Raw genomic sequence first — 13,456 nt, forward strand, 5'->3', positions numbered from 1 at the left:
TGTTTTTTTTTTTTCATTCTGATGCTTATGTTGTGATGGAAATACATGAAGTCTCTGCTTACCCATTGTTTCTGATTAACTATTTCATCTTTGGATTTCTTTTAAAACTTCAGAAAACAAGCTGCCCCCTGGGCATCTGAGACAAATTTGAAATAAGAGCCAGCTCTGCACCTAAACATTGTGTTTTCTCTAGACCCCACTTGGTTGTAAATGTCCCAAAGCTCTTGTTTTGATCGTTTAAAGCAGCATTTAAATTCCATTTCCCCCACCACCCCAATGTTCAACATTGAATTGTATGGCTTTTACTACACTTTTGCAAGTGTAAAACAAAAATTCTAGTTTGCAGTTTAAAAGAAAAGTTCTCCACCTGGGTATAGAGTTGACAAAAATGTCAACAGCTAAAAGTACACATTGACTCTCATATTATCTTCGCAGACTGTAAGCAACTATTAATGTTTTACATGAGACAATACATTTTTTTCAAATGACAGAACGAGATAACAGCCTCCTCTCCCTTGCCTCTGCTGTTGTAACTTCTCATACCTTGTGTTGCCTCTGTGTGTGTGATGGTCTTATTTTTTTGGTCTTAAAAATCAGATCCTCCAGGACAATAATTAGGATGAGGTTTATGTTTCTACTTATCTAATCTTTGTTTTCACAAATAAATACAAATAACTCAAACTGAAACTTGATGGCTTTGGTGATAATATAATAGCAGCCACGGGGAAATTTTCTTCATTTTAATGTTCTTTCACAACCCACATTCAGTTTCGGTAGGAAAATTATTAACCTTTTCAACAGCATGCTGAAATATGGGTTCACAATAGACTCCTGAGTATGATTTGCAGGTTTTGGTTCTATTTTGAGATTTTGGTGTACAGTTTTTCTCTTTTTTTCTCTCTTTCTTTCGTTCGTTCATTCTCTCATACCAATTGCTTTCTTTGACACCAATCGCAATGACTTAAAATCCTTCAGTTGATATCTTTTTAATGTGTGCACGTTATACAGTGTTTGCATTTATTTTTTTATTATGAGAAGGGAGAATTCCTATTTCCTTCTCTCCTACTGATTGGTTCTATGAAAGAGGACATACTCTTTATTCTCACTGTTTTTCTCCACTCTAATCCTCACGTGGAGGTTGTGAGTCCTCCAGCCCCATTTAAAAAAATCCAGTTGAGCCACATTTCCCCGAGGGCACCTGGCTCCATGTCAGGCATCAGATCTGACTCCTGTCTGCCTCCAGTTGCCTCGTGTCTGTGTCCATCACACCAAAGCAAGTCCGCCCGTTTGGGCTTGCTGTCCTGAAGGTCTGCACGGCCTCAGGCTTCCAAGGAAGGCCTGGGTGGCAGTGTCTCCATAGCTGACTGCTGCTGGGGCTGCAGGTCTGGAAGGGCTATTGGAGGGAGGTGATCATGATTTTGTAACTCTGGCTTCTTCACCTGAAACACACACGAGGGCAGGACCTGGGGCCAGAGAGGCAGGTGAGTAGGAGGATCTCGGATAACAGTTTCTGTTTTAGGCATCCCCTTCTCCAAATCTGGCTGGGACAGCCACACCTGCAGAGAGGGCCCTGATTGGGGTCGTGGTCCTGCCCCACATCTGGCAAGCCTGTGCCTCATGTACTCACAGTCACCTTTTTTATTTGATCCCCATCCATCCTAAGTGCCCACCCCCCCGCAGTGCCCTACCCTACCTGTTCCCACCGTCCCTGCAAAGTTGAATATGGAAACTGAGAAACACATATTTTATCTGTAACAAATGTGGACATTTCCAGTATTTTAGCCTGGGTTTTTTTCTTCTTCTTCTTCTGCTTCTCATACTTCCTGTATGAGGTTAGTTTTTTTAAAATGATAAACAAACTATTTTTTTTTCAACTTTTTTGGGAGGCCTGGTTGTCTAGTGCCTCCTACCTGTGTTGTTGTGAGCCTTTTGCTGGTGCTCTCTACCTGGGCACAGAGGTCGGTGTGAGCAGAGCCTGAAAGTGGGAGTGGGGGATGTGGTGTTTTGCACAGGGTTGCAGTGAGGAGGGTTGAGCTGGTGAAAACACTTCTGCTCTCCTATTTGAGAGAGATGCAGCAGAATTCATGGCTGTCGTGTTCTGTGCAGGCAAAATGAGCAGAAGGATGGAAGGCAAGGGAGCAGGGGTGGAGCATGGCTAGAAGAGACATTTGATGTTTAGGGAGAGAACACTGGTGCAGATTGAATATCCCACAGTGCTCAGTCCCACGCTGTGCAGATGAGCAACATCTGGAAAAGAAGATTAAGGGATGAAGCATGCCAACATTTCTCCCCAGGTCACCCCAAAAATGAGTTGAAAATTCTGGATGGCTTCTGAGCTGCTTGCTCTTTCCGCCCCCAGTCGGGATCTCAGGAGAGAGCGTCCGGCAAGTAGCTTGGGTACAGTTGACTAAGTGTGAACATCAGTAGCCAGCCGCATAGCCAACCTGCAGTCACCCATGGCCCTGCATACAAGAGTGTCACTAGGAGCAGATATCACTTGCCACTGGTGGTTGTGTGTATCTGAATCACCTGGGCACTGTGAAACACACATTCCTAGGCCCCAGCCCCAGGGTTTCCTTCTTAGAATATGTGAGGTGAGGCCGGAGAATTTGCATTTCTAACAACTCTCAGGTAATGAGAGCTGCCAGTGCTGAGACTCCCATTGAGAACCGCAGCCTAGAGACAGGGTGCTTGAAATGCCTAAAAACCATGTCTACTGGAGTCTGCAAGTTGTCTCCACTTTTTTCCTAATGTCCCTTTGTGTGTCCTACCACAAACTTAAAATCCACACCAGCCTCTCAGAAGGCCTTTTGCATTTCTCAGTAACTGCACAGCAAGGTTACCTGTCATCTTGGCCTTTTACCGTGTCCATCAGACTATAAAGTGGCTAAAATGTTTTTGAGGTTTGGTTCTCTGAAAAATGGGTTGTATTTTACAGATAGTGAAAGGGTCAAGCTGTAGTGTATGGTATCACTAGACTAGGAAACAATCTACCAAGGGCCAACCCTTGGGTTGCTGCCCCTTGACAATTTCTGCCTTTATTATAAACTAAGGGAGCTGTCATAGGTTCTTCCCTATATAGAGCACTCTTGACGTAAGTGACACCATCTTAGAAAAAGACTCCATCTTACATGTCAAAAGGCATCATGCCAACAGGGAACAGATGGCCACCTAATCAATAAAGACCACACCCAACCAGACAGGGACATCACCAGCCCTCTTCTCCTATCAGTCCTTGCCAGAGGTCTCAGGGCTATAAGAAGAGCAGGATTTCACCAGCTTGAGATGGTCGTCTTAACAGAGCCTTGCTCTGTTGTTGCTCGTGATCAGCACCCGGCATCTGCTGCCAAAGACTCTGCCCACATCAAAGACTCTTGATGTCTGTCCGGAACAGGCCAGGACACTCTCATCCACGTTGCTCTCATTGGATTGGCTCATTAACCCTTTCTTCTATCCCCTTCTCACTCTTTTTTTTTTCAAAGCCACACTTATGCTCTGTTATCCCCTTTGTCTCGATGTTAAATGTTACTGTTCCATGTGGAATGTTTAATATAGCATTTATATATTGATTAAGTTAAGGACACTGCTGTGTATGGTTTGCAATATTGACTGACTTGCAGAGTGGCTTGAGCCTGAGTGCTCACAGCTCTGACTACCAGTTGAACAGGACGTACTAAGGAGAATCACTTCCTTGGGAACTCCATGTAACTTGTGGCTTTTGTGATTGAAATAGCATCAGTAAAAGTCTGACCCTGTGGAAAGACACAAATGTGCGTGGACCCGGCTATGTCTGACTTTGTGCTGCTCAGGACACTCTCTGTAACCAAAAGTGAGAGAGCCTGGAAGACCTCAGGGGGTCAGATGTTTGAAGGGGCTGCTGAGTATCCTGGCAGGCAGCAGAGCCTCACCATCAGTTTGCTGCATGGAAGGCTGTGTGCCTCTATTTCCCTGCTATTTGTTGAACTCCCTTGAGCTCCAGTCCTTCCTAAGTGAGAGAGATGATCCCAACAGCACCAACCTGAGAGGGCTGGGGAGATGTTTGAAGGAACGCTTGGCTGGGGAGCTGTAGCTGGCCTGTGGTACATGCTCGGTAAATGGTGGCCAGGAGACCCGGGTGTGTGTCCTGGGACTGTCACACTCTGCTGACGGGGGTATTGAAAGTCCCCACTCAAAGACACAGACTCTTCCTGACCAAGTGTAGGTCTGTAATGACGTGTGGAGCACTTTGCAGAAATTGCTTCTCAGGGGGGGTCCCCTTGAAAAGGTGCTAAGTCTGCTCAGAGATACGTGGCTGAAGCTCTAGACGCGGGAGCCTCTGTCAGAGACACGGGCAGGGGGACTCAAGTGCTGCTGCCTGGCTCCCCTGCCCTGACAGCTCTAGCAGCACACGAGTCTGATTTATACAAAGAACCCATCTCATATCTCCCTAAAATTAGTCTGTGATAAGCAATATACATTTCCTGAGTGTGCGGTCTAGGTTTTAATATTCTGAAAAATAAAAACAGTGGACTCTTGAGAGCTGAACAGTTTGGTAGTTACTGAGCAGGCTCCATCCTCCTTGGCAATTCTTTTGAAATCTCAAAAAGTTGGCTTCCTATACTGTTAGAATCTGATGTGAGTCAAGAATGGACAGGGTGTGAGTTCCTCACTCGTCCCTTTTCTATGCATTGAGGAAGACCTCGGTGCTGCCATGGGGCAGAGGAAGCTCAAGTGTGTTTTTGCATGAGGCTGGCTGGAAGCTCTGGCTTGGGCTCTCAGCAGTGAGGTACTGGCAGTTCCTTGGATGTCACAGCAAATCGAAGCTTGTGGTCTTCACTTCCTCCTACCTTGAGACTTACTGCGCAGAAAGTAGAGGCTTGGATGGTTCAACTTCAGGGGCAAAACAGCCTGCCTTGGGGGTGGGACTGGGGGTATGCATCTGTGCCACTGCTTCTCTCCCTTTGTCAGTTTACCATGCCAGCAGCCTTCTGTCTGCTATCAGGAACAGAAAGAGCATGATTTGGGAGCTAGCTGGGGAGCTTCCTGAAGGTTGCCTGAGCTGCATTTGGGGCCCCTGATGAGGGCTTCTATTCAGGGTGATGTGTGTGACCCTGAGGCCATCTCTCAGATCTGGGGGGAAGTGAGGTTGTGTACCCACAGTGGGGAGACCTGCCTGGCGGCTCATCAATATTAGACACCTGCAGGAACAGCAGGTCAGCCAAGCCAAAGAGTAAGAGTGGCCCTGTCTGTGACTAGACGCTTCTTCAGGGTTGCCTCAACACTGGAGTGGCGCTGGTGGTCTCCACCCACTCCCAGTGTGCGCTGGCGTCTAGGAAGCCATGTGTGTGATCGGCTCTGAATTAGGGGCAAAACTTTTAGTTCTCAGATGAACTGTCGTGCGTTTCTTCAGTGATAGCTAGACAGCCAGGCCAACATAGAGTTGATTCATCCATGCAAAACCTCCCAGACAAGGCCTTGCAGTGGAGAACTGGAATTCACAGTCTTCTCAGCTTTGGCCAGAAGCCAAAGGTAGGAGAGGTAGGAGAGACCCAGGTCCTGGTCCCAGCTGTGTCCCATCCAGAGTGACCTTGGGAAGGTTGCCAACTTCCTTTTTCGGTGAGCCTTGCTTTCTTCACCTGCAAGGTGAAGGGTTGGTTGGATGATCCGTAAGGGCCGGCCACCTCTCACTCTGTGACTTTGGCCCAAGGTCCACATGGCTGGGTGTTCCATACTGTAGCCCTCCTGGGCTATTACATTTTGGTTTTTCATTGCACTCAAAAATGGGGGTAACTGGTGAGGGGCACGGGTTGGTAAACCACCTCTCTATTTCAGTGATGAAACTAAAGAAACCAGGTTTCCCCTTCCACCCCTACAGGCCACTGATGCATTACTTAGTTCCTGTTTCTCTTTGCCCACCCAGGAAGACACTGCGTATGAAATCCTGGGCCCAGATGCTGGACTTTAAGCCACATTAGAAAATGCTAGCTCATAGGACTCAAAACGGGAAGCTGGCTTTCCCAACAGATTCATCTGGGCAGTGTTCTTCCCAGAATGTGTAGGAATCATGGGGCCAGGTTCGTCAAGGCTCAGGAAGCTCGTTTTTTCACTGTCACTAGCCAATGAGGCCTTTAAGGAAAAAACAGATAAGACTGTAGGAGTTTATATGGATCCGTTAACTCACTTGTACAAGACATTGGGAAAGATACTGGGGGTGGGGGGGAAACAATACAGAGTTTCAAAAGATAAATAGAGACTCTCATAATCACCACATGTCCTGGCAGCCAGGGCTACGGGGTCAGGAGAAGCTTTATTCCCTGGCCTGCAGCACTGCAAGAGACCCTAGGAGGAGGAGAGCTCCGCCAGGCCCTGCAGGCTGGGCAGCCTGCATTCGGCCACATTTCCTAACACCACTCAGCAGAACCCTGCCAGCAAAGGCCAGTGTGCGAAAAATGTTATGCCCCATATATGTTCGGGAAGTGCACAATAATTTAAACAGCTTTCTTATTTCTTAACTTCTCTGGGTATTTTGTGTGCTACTGTATCTTGTGAATGAATCTCAAGAGGAAGGACGAAGCTTTTCCAAAATCACATGCCTTCATCTCATTTTACAGAAAAATTTGTGCCTAATATTAACCAAAGGAAATGGGGAGCGGCAGGGCCAGTGGGTTTTCATGGTGAACTGAGGGTTGCATCTTGGACAGGTTGCATGTGGAAGGGACAGCAGGGTTCCCAAGGAAGCTTTGCACGGTCATGGGTAGAGCCATCTCTTCTTCATCCATAGTGAATATGGCTGGAAATAGCGGGTAGTCTTGGATTTGACCTCCCTCCCGTGGAAGTGCTGTCTCCAGCTCACTCCTGGAAAAACTGCTTTCTCCCCAAAGTGTGTCTGAGCAACAGATTTAAGCATGAAGTTGGTTTTGTGGGGCTACAGTATGGACTTTGGGAAGATGGTGCCATCTGTATTTCTGATTCTACCGTCCCTCTGTCTGTCTTTGGAAGTATCCTTTCACTTGTTTGGGAGACTGAGAATGATTTTCTGCAAACAGTGAGCCAGACCATGCTGGTCTCAAGCAGCAGAGCAGTTATTAACAGAATCACAGTCTTTCTGGAGCTGCTGTCAGTCCTGTGCTGTCCTCAGGGCCTTTGCTTGGTCAGGGGCCCCACTTCTTATCCACCCTTCCCTCTACCTCACCGAGGCTGCTAGGCCCAGGTGTATTGTGATTATTTGATGTACCTGGGAGGCCATGTCTCCCGGGGAGGCTCAGGACCTCATTGGGCTGGAATTCCACGGGGATCTCTCATTGGGTCTCTTTGGGCCTTTGGAGAGGGGAGTGCAGGGCACCACCTGGGCGAACACCTGTGCCATCCTGTAAGTCCTTGTGTGACTCTTCATCCAAGTCAACAGGGGCATGTAGGGGAAGAGCCTCAGGGCCCATCAGGAGTCAGACCCTGACCAGGAAGTCAGAACTGAATCAACTTTTCAATAAACACACAGGCTGGCCCCAAACAAAGCAGCAGGCTTTTGGGAACGTCTGCCTTTTCAGTCTCTTCTGAATTCTGTTTATGTGGACACCCCATGTCCCACACCACCATTGCCGCCAGCAATGTTTGTTGCTTGTCAATATTTGAATAGATGCTGATAAATTTGATTCTCTGGCTTATTGTGGCATTCATGATATGTCTTTCCCTTTTCAGTTTCCATGTACTAGAGCGACTGTCAGTGTGGTTGGCAGTGACCTGTGTTTTTCATGCATGTTTTTGTTTCAGAATAACTGGGAGATGAAACAGGAAGCTCTATGACACACTTGATCGAATATGACAGACACCGAAAATCACGACTCAGCCCCCTCCAGCACCTCTACCTGTTGCCCGCCGATCACAGCCGGAATGCAGCTGAAAGATTCCCTGGGGCCTGGTTCCAACCGCCCACTGTGGACTCTGAGGCCTCTGCATTTGCGGGTGGTCTGCCTGTGATATTTTGGTCATGGGCTGGTCTGGTCGGTTTCCCATTTGTCTGGCCAGTCTCTATGTGTCTTAATCCCTTGTCCTTCATTAAAAGCAAAACTAAAGAAAACAGAATTGTTTGCTTATTAGCTATCTTTAAACGCTGATTGAAAGGATATCGAATAGTGTTTGAGGGAACCCTGGCACGTCCACACAGCTCATCTGACATCTTTAAATGTGTGTTGGGCTTGACTCTCTCATAACTCAGCCACGCTTGCCTTGCTGCTTCTCATACCTCTCCAGATTGCTGTAGAGTCAGTGTGGTCAGACTGACATTTGAGAGAAACGTCGGGCTTCATCTGGAAGCCTCTTTCCACACCCACCCTGATCGTGGCCTGTAAACTGTGACCCCAAGATCTCCATTAACCTTGGGCTTTCCACTAGAGACATCTGCCATCTCTGCTGCCTCCCTCCCCTCACACATCCTTTACTGCTTCACTTATTCATCCCATAAGGATTTCTTAGGGGCCTGCTGTGTGCTGGTTCTGGAGACAAAACAGTGGATGGGACCAACTCAGCCCCGGTCCCCACCCAGCACCTCTAGCCAAGTCTGAGTGGGCTCTGCTGAAGAGGTGTTGGGTGCACTGCACAGTTCATCATGGTCGATGGCTCCGTCCCATTTCACTTAGATGCCCCGATTTCCTAAATGCTTTCTTGAACTCTGACACTCTGGGACTGGCACCTGAACAGTCTATAAAACGGTGAAATGTCGAAGCATTCCTGCTGTGTAATCCCACTCTCTTCCCCAACCTCAAGCAGGACAATTTGACCCCCTCCTGAGGACATGGCCAGACAGGCCATTAGTAGAAGCCTTCCAGAACTTTCTGGCAATCTTCACTTTTAAGTTTAGCAAACATCTAAGAATAATTTTAAATGACCACGTTTACTCTTTTGTACTTGTTGGAATTAGTTTACCAATAGGCCATGATGGTGATCACAAAACCCCCTATGTACCTGCACAGTGTTCATTGCAATGCATATCCAGGTCTCAACCCAAATGTCCCCTTCTCAAGGAGAATTCCCTGAGCACCATGTCCTGAGAGAACCCTCCTTCCTCCCCACCATTTCTCTCTATCTCGTGATTTTATTTTATTTTATTCATAGACTTATCATTATCAGCAGTTATCCTGAATGTTCAATTATCATCTGTCTGTCTCTCGCTCCACTCCCAAAAGGCAGACTGTGGTCTGTCTTATTTCCCGGTCTGTCCCCGGCGTTTGAGATCTGAGCCTCATCAACAACTATGTGCTGACTGGGTTCATCCTCTTATTACTTCGCAGGCACACCGAGATGCTGAGCAGCCCAGTGCTCTGACCATGTTTGGTGGATAAGGAAACTGATCTGAGTCTGGTGAATGGCCTCACTAGGGTGAGGACCCAGGCTTTCCTCTGGGACATCACCCAGCAGAAAAGGGTGATTGTGAACTCTCTACTGTCTGGACAGTCAGGTTCTCATCAGAAACCAAGCTTTGCCCTGCTGATGAACTTCCTAAAGTTTACGTAATTTGCCCCCATCCTGGAAGATAAAGATCACTGTGTTGTGGAGGGAAATAGCCTCAGCTGGGCATCTCTGGATGCTACTTTCTCCAGCAGAACACTAAGAAGATCAGATGAGATGAATACAAAGATTCCACCCTGCCCTGAGTTTCTGCTGGTTCTACCTGGCTAGGTTCTAGCAGAAGAGAAGGAAGTATACAAGGGTAACATGTGCAAGGGCAGTGTACAAGGGTAACATGGGCATCAGGGACAGTCCTCCTGAGGATGTGAGGAGCCAGGCCCAACTGTGGGCTGGCAGCCTGCCCCAGGGGTTGCTCACACACACCTAACTCCGGCCCCTCTGGACACACCCTTGCCCAGGTGCAAGGGGCTCCACTGGGAAGAACATCTCCACCCAAGTGATCACTCTTCCTCTGCGTTTTTGAGCAGGATGAAACCACATTCTCTACCCATTTCGCAGTCTTACCCCCAGGATTATTTACGACCTCAAAAAGATGAAAGTCACAGGTGCAGGGAGGACCAGACGTAACCCATATGATGCCTGCAGGATAGTTAGTTCACAAGGATATTAGGAGAAAGAGCAAAAGAGAAGTGACCACACAATTCTAGATGGTTAAGGCAATAGTTCTGACCCTGGCCAGACATTAGAATTACCCAGAGGTTATAAAAAATCCAGACACCCAGGATCCACTTGGACCAATCACATCAGAATCTGGGGATTGAGGGGGTATAGACATCAGTATTTTTTACAACTCTGCCGGTAATTTCAATGCATAGCCAAGACTGAGAAACATTGGTCTCTCAACGTACCATCCAATGTGGTAGCTGTTAGCCACAGATATCTATGGAACATTTAAAATGTGGCTTGTACAACCAAGGGACTGAATTTTTAAATTCCTTTTTATTTTAAATTTAAATATCCACATGTGACTTGTGGCTGCCATATTGGACTGTGCAGGTACAGAACATGTCTACGGTCACAGGAAGTTCTACTGGCTAGTGTGGTCCAGGGGAACCTGGAGTCCTATAACTGCCAAGGGAAATCCTGCTGATCCTGAAGGGACTTTAAGGTAATTCTGTCTGTTAACTTCACTAACAAGCCCTCCTGTCTTGGGTTTGCTGTATATTTTTCATCTATGTTTCAAGCCAGGGCTTGTGCAGCAGCAAGGGTGACAAACTTTCAAAGCACTGCACTGTAGGATTGAAAAGCATTGAAAATACAGTTATGCACTCACTAATGTCTCAGTCAACAATGGACTGCATATACAATAGTGGTCCCATAAGATTATAATGGAGCTGAAAAATTCCTATCACCTAGTGATGTTGCAACTGTCATAATGTTGTAGCACAGTGCATTATCTTTTCTGTGTGAAGACATGTTTAGATGCACATATTCTTACTGTTGTGTTACAATTGCCTGCAGTATTTAGTGCACTGAAATGACGTACAAGTGTGTAGCCTAGAAGCAATAGGCCATACCATATAGCCTAGGCAGGTAGTAGGCTATGCCATCTAGGATTGTGTAAGTATACTCTGTGATATTCGCATCACAAAGAAATTGCCTAACGATGCATTTCTCAGACTGTATCCCTCTCATTAGCAATGCATGATTGTATCTGTAAAAATCTAAGGCCCAGACCTCAGTCTTTTGGTGTTCATTCTGCTGGTTTACTCAGTTTGCATCTTTGAAGACCCAGTCCTAGAAAGGAGCTTTCTAAATTATTGTTTAATTAGTGTAATCCAAGAATTTATGAGACTTTTGGAAAAGCAGAGCGCTAGAAGTGCCACCTTTCGGAGGTCACGGATTTAGTCAGGTGGCCCAGCAAACTCAACTCGTTGGGGTTAGAGATGGAGAATTAGAACCAAAGCTGAATCACTTTCTGCTTATCACTCATAGACTGCCAGATTTTCTTTTTTTGTTGGAGGGAAAGCACCTTACAACAAATAATAATACTATTTTGAATTTCAGAGCTTTCCCTTTTTCAAAGCACTTTACCACCTCTGACTTATTTTGTCCTCCTAACAAGGCCATAAGATAAGGAAGGGAGGGCTTTTTAGAGCCTGTCTAACACCCTAAGACAGAGCTTAATATTGCTGAAGGCATTGAAAAGCATAGGTTTTGTTCTCTCATCCCTGGCCACACTCAAGTACTTAGTGGCACAACTTGAAGCAAATTGACATAGATTTTTAATCCTACAGTGGACTGTGTTTTTAATAGACACTAGAGCTTCACATTTGTTCTCTTTGGTTCCATCCCAGGTTTCTAACTTGTGCCTAAATTTTTGGGGGCTCTTTCTTCCTCAGAGCTTTGTGTGATCTGCAAATTTGGTAAATATGCCTTCATTTACCATGTCTCCTTCCAAGGTGGGTTTCACCATGTTGGCCAGGATGGTCTTGATCTCTTGACCTCGTGATCCACCCGCCTCAGCCTCCCAAAGTGCTAGGATTATAGGCGTGAGCCACCGCACCCAACCTCCAAGGTGTTTTTTAAATGGTGAATGGGACAGAACACAGGACAGAGTCCCATGGCTCTCCATGAAGAAAGTCCTGTGTCACTCCAAAGGATGTCCCCTGTGCAGAACCAACCACGCTAGGCTGACATCCTCACTTTTGGGTCCCCAACTTTCTCATGGGTAGAGCTGCAGAGAATCATTTCAAACCACACTTGCCTGTGGGCAGAAAGCATGGAATTGTCTGTCCAAGTGGGGACTCAGGAGCAGCCTGGCTGTCTGCAGCAGCTGCAAAGGGAGCAAAGGCAGGCAGGACTTCCATGAGCTAGGAGGTGGCCTTCTTTGGAGATGAGTGTCCTGCCAATTGCAAGTCCTCCTGGTCACACCATCATCTGGCCCATCTTTTGTATCTTAGATCGGATAGGGTGAGAGGTTTTCAAAGGCTTTACTGAAATCAAGACACACTTTCTGGGGCATTCCCCTAATCGACTGTTCTGGTGAAGCTCGTCAAAACAGGAAATGAGGTTAGCATGGAATGACTTTCTCTTAGAGAACTTATGTTGCTTCCTTGAGACCACCAATTTCTTCCCAAAAGCTTGTGAGCCTTATTTCGTGTCTCTTTTGGGTTTTCTTGGAACTTGGAGGAAGTCTGTTCTGTAGTTTTTAGAATCCATTCCTCTGGAAAATGGTGGTGGTATTTGCTTATTCCCAGCCTTCCAGACTCTCTCCCTTTTTCTCCAGTATCTCTAAGATGTTTGCAAGTTTGTCTGAAGTGAGATCTGCACATACTTAAACTACAGCAAGAATGGGATTGACCCACATGCTCTGTGCCCACGACCAGGCTGACAGGGCCGCATGTGGGCTCTCTGGCATGGGCTTTAGGCAGCTCCTTCCCCTGAGAAGCTGTTGGATCCACATGTTCTCACGGTATCAAAAACGGCAGGAAGAGAAAACTAACCTGGTAGAGATGAAACTTAGTGGGAACACTCCGCTTTCCTCCCCTGCTCCGTGTGTGAGCACTTGGCTCAGAAATGCACTGTGGCTGAGACAGCCCTATCTGGCTTCACCTAAGCCTACCCCCGTGTTGAGTTCCTTAACTTAGTTATCAAAGCGGCAAGGGTTTCAGATCTAGACAAGCTGCATCATGCTTATTTTTGCTGAGGTTTTCTGACAAATGGCTCTACTTGAAATTTCCAGATTTAAATGTCTGTTTTATTAAAACTAAAGTAGTTTTGAGTCATATTTGCTTTTATGTAGTAGAAGCAAGTAGAAGAGAGTCCATGGGAAGGAATAGCTGGCTTTGCCTCACAGATGTTTAGGGAGGACTGCTGTCTCCAGTGCAAGACCTGGATTACCGTTTAGAGATCCACCTACCCCTCATGATGCTCTTGTTGCTGGAATCATGGTCTGTTTCATGCTTTACGTGACTTAGCAGGACCTTGAAAGCTGTCCTGAGTGCCCATGCTGGAATGGGGTAGATTTCAGTTCCCTCTCCCTCACTCCCACGTGAACCTCAGCCTCACTCTA

The 13,456-nt window shown here is 46.7% G+C and overlaps 1 long non-coding RNA gene across 1 annotated transcript in view; it reads left to right on the forward strand.

Annotated features, from left to right (window-relative positions):
* The window catches only part of LOC134807861 (uncharacterized), a 66,039-nt gene extending 57,981 nt beyond the window's left edge, over positions 1-8,058 (forward strand). The window contains exon 2 of the long non-coding RNA XR_010149246.1: positions 7,747-8,058. This is a non-coding gene — a long non-coding RNA (uncharacterized LOC134807861). The remainder of the gene's footprint in view (positions 1-7,746) is intronic.
* The last annotated feature ends 5,398 nt before the right edge of the window (positions 8,059-13,456 follow it).

Source organism: Pan troglodytes, chromosome 12 (assembly GCF_028858775.2).
Source record: "Pan troglodytes isolate AG18354 chromosome 12, NHGRI_mPanTro3-v2.0_pri, whole genome shotgun sequence".
Taxonomy (NCBI): domain Eukaryota; kingdom Metazoa; phylum Chordata; class Mammalia; order Primates; family Hominidae; genus Pan; species Pan troglodytes.